This window comes from Cervus elaphus, chromosome 20, assembly GCF_910594005.1.
Source record: "Cervus elaphus chromosome 20, mCerEla1.1, whole genome shotgun sequence".
NCBI classification, from domain to species: Eukaryota; Metazoa; Chordata; class Mammalia; order Artiodactyla; family Cervidae; genus Cervus; species Cervus elaphus.
The window spans coordinates 32992872-33001173 of NC_057834.1; positions in this window are offsets into that span (position 1 = coordinate 32992872).

Genomic DNA, 8302 nt, shown 5'->3' on the forward strand with positions numbered 1-8302 from the left:
CAGGCCAGCCATTGGATACGAGAGTCAAAGACAGTTCCAGGAGCAGCATGAAGTCTGCAGGGAGACAGAGGGCAGAGGGTCTCCCCATGCCCTCCAGATGTACCTTTCCAAAGTGTGAGAATCAAAACTCGCAGGATCTGGGAGGTGGCTGGTGGAAGGGCCAGCCGGGCCTCCTGGACAGACCAGTAGGCCTCCCAGATAAGACCTCTCTCTGGGTTTCCTTCACCCTGGTTACAGGGGGGACGTGCTACTCACTTAGTTGCTAACCAAGAGCTCTGGGCTGAAGCTAGGCCTGGGGTTGTTGGAGAAGCCCACAGAGAGGCAAACGGGGAGATTCAAAGAGGTATGTGGAGGTCAGCATGCTAACAAGTACCAGACTTGTGAACTAGAAAGGAGGGCAGCTGCTTCCTACTGGGGTGGAGGGGAAAGGAAGGCAAGTCTGCAGCAGGCAGGATGGCAGGATGGCGGGTAGACACACAGGGGCCTCTCTGCAGGGAAGCCTGGGGGAAACTGAGGCAGTGCCTGGGGAAGCGGGGCGGGGGGGGGGGTTGCTCTGGTAGCGGACACCAGCCAGAAACAGGGCTAGAGGAGATGACCAAGACAGAACCCTGCGGTGTCGCTGCTCATCCGTCAAAAGAGCCAAAGAACTGGGGGCCAAAGGCAGAAGGGGAAACCGGAAGGGGCAGAGAGAGAAAAAAAGTCCTGTCTTCTCTGACAGTGGAGGCTGTCAGAGGACAGGGTTCTCCTGGTGGAGGGAAGCCAGTGGGCTGGGGTCAGGTCTGAGCCCTGGTGAGTAAGCTTCAAAGGAAGTTAGAGGAGGGCAGGAGTGGGGCCCTCCAGCCGGACACCTGAGGTGTCTGCTGGCTGGACTGGTCCTTGCTGGCCTCAGAGGGAACGCCCCACAGAGGGATTATCGACCTCTCCTCCAGCAAGTCCACGCTCAGGGCACAGGGTTCGTGTTTGAATTCCCCAAATAACTGGCCCCCTCCGGGCCAGCGGCTGGGATTTTCCATTACAGGGATCCGGTAGTCATGCCCAGCCTTTGTCCTCCTTCTCTTCCCGCGTTCCAGCAGGAAGGGTGAGTGAAAGGGGGCAACTCCCTTCTCTGCACCGGCCCCTCCACCGACCTTGACTTTGGACCTGGGGAGATCAGGTAGTGGGAGGAAACAAGGAGAAAACAGAACCCAGTTCAAGCCTCGGTGTGTAGAGAGGAGAGTGAGAGAAGTAACTGAGGATGCAGCAAGAAGGCTCGTGGTTAGACAACAGGAGGGACCGCCCAAAGAAGTCGGTGACAGACAGACCCACAGGTGGGGGGCAGCCTTGCCCTGAGGTGGACCAGAGATGACTTAGGAGTTAGGAAGCAGCTACTCATCGGTTCCCGGGGCAGAGCGCCCAGGTTATCTTCTGTCCTGCCCTCTGCAGGATGCAAGGTGAGACAGAAAAGAACAGGGTAGGAAACGGAGGGCATATCGGCTTCCAGCACTGGGTTCTCAGGGTTTTCACACCCCATCCTCATCCCCGCTGGCACCTCCCAGTGCTGCCTAGCCCTTCCAAGGTCCTGGCTCTGGTCCCTGTAGCCAGACCCGACACCGGAAGGGGCTGTGCCCTTCCTCTGCCCACACAAACCTGGTGAAGGGGGGAGGGTCCCTGCCTAGCCCTGCAGTTGGGTGAGCCTGTAGCCGCTGGTGGTAAAGAATGCAGGAGACCTAAGAGACGTGGGTTGTATCCCTGGGTGGGGAAGATCCCCTGGAGGAGGGCAAGGCCACCCGCTCCAGTGTTCCTGCCTGGAGAATCCATGGACAGAGGAGCCTTGTGGGCTACAGTCCATGGGGTCGCACAGAGTCAGACAGGACTGAAGCGACTTAGCGCGCACACACACACCAGCGCAGTCCTAAGGGCGCTGCTACATGCATATCTGGGACTCAGACAAAGACAAGGACCACAGGACCCAGGGCAGGTCCCTCAGCCGCGTCGCGTGTCCCTGACCTCCCTGCCTGCCCAGGACAGTGTGGAGGCTCTGGGAGGTCACCCCTTCCTCCTCCTCCTCTGCGGACCTCCAACTCCAGGACACCACCCAGGGGAGACACCACCTGGTCGTTTGATCTGGGGTGCCTGCTTGGGCTCCTGCTTCCTTTGAACACAGCCAGTGGCGCCAGCTTGGACCGACGCCCCTGGGGTAAGAAGAGGGAAGCAGAGAGCAAGACAGACTTGAAAGCAGGAGGTGGGAAGTCCAGGGGGACTGGGCTGGGGGTTGGGTCCGAGAGAAAGTCTTAGATCGGAAGGCAGCCCCACGACGGAGAGGCTGTGTGGTCCAGAATCAAGTGTGCCGTTGGTATGGGAGGATCTGGGAAGGAGGTGTGTGCGTGAGAGAGAAAGACAGGCAGAGGAGGGTGTCTTCTCGGGTGTGTGCAGACGTGTGCAGTCAGAGACGGGGGGCTGCTGTGCTTGGGAAGAGCCTGTGGGAGGGAAGTGAGTAAACTCCTGGGGAGAAGGTGTGGTCCGTGTGGTGAGGCTCCGTGCTCTGCGCTCCCGCGTGTCCCCGTGCGGAGCACGCGGGCGGGTGTACGTGAGAGGCCCTGGGAGAACGCGTGTGTGCAGGGGACGGGGACGGGGCGGGTCGCCGCGCAGCTGCAGATGGGCTTCCAAGGGCTCCAGGACACAGTTGTTTCCTCAGTGACCGGCCTCCCGGGGCCTCCAGCCCAGACTTGAACGTTGTTTCAAGGTCGTGAAGAGCGTGAGGGTGGAAGAGAGGGAGGGAGGGAGGGAGGGCGCGAGGGAGGCAGAGGGGGAGCGCAGGAAGCCCGGGAGGCGCTCTCGCCCGCCCCCCGGCCCCGCGCCTGCCCCTCACCCCACTTCTCTGGGCCGAGCTCCCGGTCCGCTTGCTCTTCCTCCTCCCCCTTTGTCAGCCCCTCCAGGCAGCCTCTCCTCTCACTCTGTCATCCCCTCCCCTTCCCCTCCTGCTCCCCCCCCACATTGTTCTTCAGGGTCTGCCACCACTGCCAGGCTTCCGGGGCCTTCTGGGGGGAGTGAGCGAAAAAGCTCCGCTGCCCTGGGAGGCTGTCTCTGGGTGCCAGGATGAACGGGAGCCTGGGCAGGCCTGGGGTGTCCCAGAAAGGTGCCTCCTTTCCCCCCTCCTCTGCAGCCCTCTCTCCTCGCAGGTCCTGCAGGTTGCAGTGATCTTGTGGTGGGCAGGTTGTGGAGCTGCAAAGAGCCTGTCCAGGTCCTGCTGCTGCCTCAGTTTCCCCACTGGACCACAAGGGCTGTGTTGGATTTCTCTCTCTCTCTGTTTACATCTGTGCCTCTGTGCTCTTTCTTGTCTTTTCAAACCACTCAGAATGCGTCCTAGAAACCTTTTCCTCTGTCTCTTCTTGCTTCTGTCATTTAAAATTTTTCCTCTGGATTATTCTTACTACCCTTTTAATTGGTAAAACCACATTATACAGAATTCAGAAAATGGACAGGGAAGAAAGAGCGCCTGGAAGAATTTTCCTCAATCTCTCCGCCTCTGCTCCCTGCCCACCTCTTTTGGCTCTCTCTGCTGCTCTCTGGGTTGGGATGGCTCCATGTTTGTGTCCTGGAAGTGCAGTGGAAGGCAGATGGAGGGGCAGGAAAGGATCAGAGTGTGGCCTGGGGGGCTGCGTGTCAACCTCCCTGCTAAGCACAATGGCCCAGAGCTGCTCTGGGCCTGTCTTCCCACAGTCCTACCTGCAGCCCCGACCGTGGTCCAAAGCAAAGGGCACATGTCTGCACGTCAGGCCAGAGCGGTTGGTTCCAGTGGAACCACTCAAGGGACCTTGGGGAAGAGGCATCCTTCATCTGAATGATGAGCAGAGCTAGAAAATCTCTGAGGTTCCTTTAAAGCTCTGGTGATCCCCAAATTCCAGGCTACTTCCTTCTTAGCACTTGGCTCCGCCCAGGTAAACAGGAAAAATTACCTGTGTTTGTATCTCCAACAATCGGTTGGAGACCAGGGTTCAGAAGGAGATCCAAGGAGCAGGCAGTCCTATTTTGCTCACTAGTGTGACTCTCGGAAATGAGTCTGATCCCTTCAACTCTTGGCACAGAGGGAAGGAAGGACTCAGGGTCTGAGCAAAGACTACCCTGATTTCTTACAGAGCACCTGCGTGAGAAGGGAAAGGGGCTGGCTATCTTTGGAGGAGATGAGCCAGGTTGAGGGTGAGGTTGGAGAAACAACATTTCTTGGCTGGCATTTGACCCATGAAAACCAGATGAATCTGTTTCCAGAGATTCTTTGGGCTGGCCAAAGTCTGTGAGGGGTAATAGGAAGGATGTGGTTAATGGGCCCTGCTGAGTGTGGGGGGCAGGGGTCACAGCTGGGCCCGCTAGGGTTCCTGTTTGCCTTTGATTCCATCTGGGTAGGGCGGGAGCGGCCCCCAGCCCCCTGGGGCAGGTTTGGTTTGGCTGGAGATCTGACCCAGAGCTCCCCGCCTCTCCGTTCCCCCTATCAAGAGGCAGCCTGGTTCCCCCCCAGCCTCCTTCCCTAACCAGGCCCCCTACTTGGCCCAGGACACAGTTCTGTTTGTCTTTCCGCCCTCTGAGGCGTTCCGGACCCCCGGATGGGACCAGAGGCCCTGAAAACACCTGAGACACAGGGCAGCAGCCTCGCTCCGCACAACGAGCTCTCCTTGGCACCTCAGGGAGCTCGGCCTCTGCTGGGCCTCAGTTTCTCGGCAAGTCCTGGGTCCATTCACCCTTGTGCTCTCTCTTGATGTTCTCAGCCCTCCCCCTTGGGGAACATGAATGCCCCCATAGACGCCTCAGCCAGTGGGGCGAGCTCCCAGCCAGGCCACTGCCTCCTCAGACTGTCCCAGCGTTTCTGGAACACTGACTGTGTGCCAGGCTCCCTGCACACAGGTACTAGAGAGACTGTTGCAATCAAGGCAAACAAGGTCCCCACCTCATGGTCCTTTTGTCAGAATCTCATGGCCTTTTAGACTCCAGATCCCTCCACCGCATCCCTTGGCCTGAGCTCCCAGGGCAGCTCTGAGCCCTTGGGGACACCTCATTTCCTCTAGCTCCCCATAATTCTTCACCTCCATTTCTGCTGAATGAGATTGGGTGGGCCTAGGCTCTGCTTCCCTCCTGGGCAATTCCGCTGTCCCAAAGACGCTAGGCCATGGAGCACTAGACATCACTGAGGGTTAGACCAGAGGGACGGCAGAGGCTTGCAGAATAGGACTCACTCCACCATGAACTAGGAGCGTGGACCTGAATAAGTCCTTTACCTCCCACCAATAGAGTGAGGGGGTGGACTGCACAGAGGTTCTCACCCCCAGCTGTATACTAAGGTTCCATGCCTGGGCCTTACCCCAAGGATCATGTTTTAGCTGGTCTGAGATGGGGCCCAGCCATTAGTGTCTTTTTAAAGCTCCCAGATGATTCAGTGTGCAGGCAGAGTTGGAACCAATCGTGTCTAAGGGCTCTAGCTCATCAGAGTTAACAGTTTAATGAGGTACCATGCTAAGCACTTGTGTACTTTCCATGAGTTCCTCAGTTTAATCCTCATAACAAATCTTTTAATGATGGGAAAACTGAAACCCCAAGATGCTAACCCAAGCAGGGCAGCTTGGATTCAAACCCAGGCAGTTTGTTTCTAGAACCTGAATGTGTAATTTCCAGGGTATAGGGATGCAGAGAAGGATCTGCTCTGGGTCCTTATCCCCAGGAGCACATGTGCAGAAACCTCTAGTTTGCAGTGGTGAGAGTGAAGAGTGCCCCCCGAAGACTCCGGAGAGGAACAGTACAGCCGGCCGCACACTCTTCTGTTTAGAGGGTGAGGGAAGCTTGGTGAAGGAAGAGATGGTTCTCAGCTGGAGGAATTAGGAGGCTTGCAGGGAGGAGGTGGCATTCTAGTTGGGCCTCAACAGATGGGTAGGATCTAGCTTAGAGGCCCAGAGAGAGCATGCTCCAAATAGAGGAAACACTATGGTCACAGGCACAGAAGCCTGGAACTCCCAGTGCGCCAAGAAACACGGGAGCCAAGGGATTTCCATGGTGGTCCAATGGCGAAGACTCCATGATCCTAATGCAGAGGGCCTGGGTTCAGGGTCAGGAAACTGGATTCCACATGCCGCAACTAAGAGTTCATAGGCCGCAACTAAAGATCTTGCACGCCACAACTAAAACCCAGAGCAGAGCAGCCGAATAAATGACGGTGTTAGTGGTAAGAACAACAACCAAAAAAACCCGCCTGCCAATACAGGAGACAAAAGACCAGGCTGGATCCCTGGTGAGGAAGATCCCCTGGAGGAGAACATGGCAATCCACTCCAGTATTTTTGCCTGAAGAATCCTATGGACAAGAGGGCCTGGTGGGTTACAGTCCATAGGATCGCAAAGAGTCAGACATGACTGAAGCGACTTAGCATGCAAATATTTTTTTAAAAAAGAAAAGAAACACGGGAGCTGATACTGGGAATGGAGGTGGGGGTCATTTCATGTGGGGCCTTGAACACCAGCTAGGTGCCATTCTAAATGCCAGCCTTTCCCAAAAGGTTCTGATGATAATAATCACTTGGAGTGCTTGTTACAAATACAAGCAGTCACATCTCTTAGAAATCCTGATCCATAAGGGCAGGGGTGGGGAGTGGGATTCAGTATTTTTACCACCAAGCAAGTTTTAAAAATATTGTTATAAGCGACATGGAGCCACTTCAAAGGTTTGAGCAGGGAGGAGGGGTGTTCTCAGATGGTTCACTGACTGCAGGGGGTGTGTGCACATGGACTGGGGTGTTGGGCTGGGGGAGACAGAGAGGAGGTTATGGCAAAAATTTAGCCAAGGGCTGTGAAGGCGTGGAGCAAGAGAGTGGCAATGACAATGAAGAGAAAAGGACTTTGGGAGGTAGAATTTCAGGATTTGGCAATTGATTGTATGGGGGGATGAGGGAGGAAGGAGCTGGAGACGGAAGTGGATGCTAGTGCAGAATTAACTACCATAAGTAGTTATGGGGACTTCCCTGGGGGTCCAGTGGTAGACAATCCACCCTTTCAACGCAGGGGACGCAGGTTCCATTCCCGCTCAGGGAACTAAGGTCCCACGTGCCCCGGGGCAGCTAAGCCCGCGCACCACGGCTCCTGAGCCCACACTCCAGAAACTGGTGCCACAACTTGAGAGGCCCACGTGCTGCAACAAAGAGCCGGCACAGCCAGAAGAGGAGGCGGAGGGTGGCTGGAGGGAGGCCGTGTGGGAGAGGAGGTGCGTGTGTGCCCTGGAGCGCGTGCAGTGTGGGGTGCTGCTGGCAGGCTTTCCAGGTGAAGGTGCTCAGTGGGTGGTGAAATGGGGATTGGAGCCTGGGAGAGAGGACAGGCCACAGAAGTCCCCTGCACAGAGGCGAGCGCTGAACCAGGAGAGCGGTCATGGACAGATGCGTGGGTCACAGCCCGCACAGAGAAGGAGGATCCAAAGATGGAGACTCAGACAAGCCAGCAAGACGGGGGAACGAGACCCAGGAGGAGGCCTGGAAACCAACAGAGGAAAAAGTTTCAAGGGCAAGAAACTAGCAGCTTCAGATGCTACAGACAGCCAAAGGGAAATGAAAGATGGTCCCACTGGGGAAACTTGGAAGTTACTGGCGTAACCTTTAGAAAACCATTTCCATAGAAGGTGTATGTGGGTGTCAGTTGCTCAGTCGTGTCCGACTCTTTGCAATTCCATGGACCGTTGCCTGCCAGGCTCCTCTGCTCATGGAATTCTCCAGGCAAGAATATTGAAGTGGGTTGCTATTTCCTTCTCCAGGGGATCTTTCTGACCCAGGGATCAAACCCCCGCATTGCAGGCAGATTCTCTACCGTCTGAGTCAGGAGGGTAGAGTTTGCAAATACAATTGTGAAGGGTTAAGGAGTGCACAGTGAGGAAACTGAAGCAGGAGTGGAGGTTACCCTCTTCAAGAGGAGTCCAGGAAGTGGAAGGAGAAAGACAGCAGGAAATAGAGAACAGAGTAGGTGGGAGCCAGGGAAGGACACGGTTCACTTAGAAGAATCTCCCGCCTCTATTTGCTGCAGGGGCCCTAGCTTTGATCATAGCCAGGCACCGTGGTTCCTACATTCTCATTTATTTTCACAACAATCTCCAAAAACAAGAGGTCAAGACCACACTAATTCTCCTATTCCACACAGTGAAGCCAAGACTAGAGGAACTCAGGGATGGGATGGAGGCCTCACAGCTGGTAGATCCAGATGCATCCAGGCCTATGTTGTCTGATTCTGGAATCTCAGCCCCGACATTTTTGACTATGTTGGGAACACAGAAGTTCTATCTCATACGTCCTGAAGGTCAGTGGCTT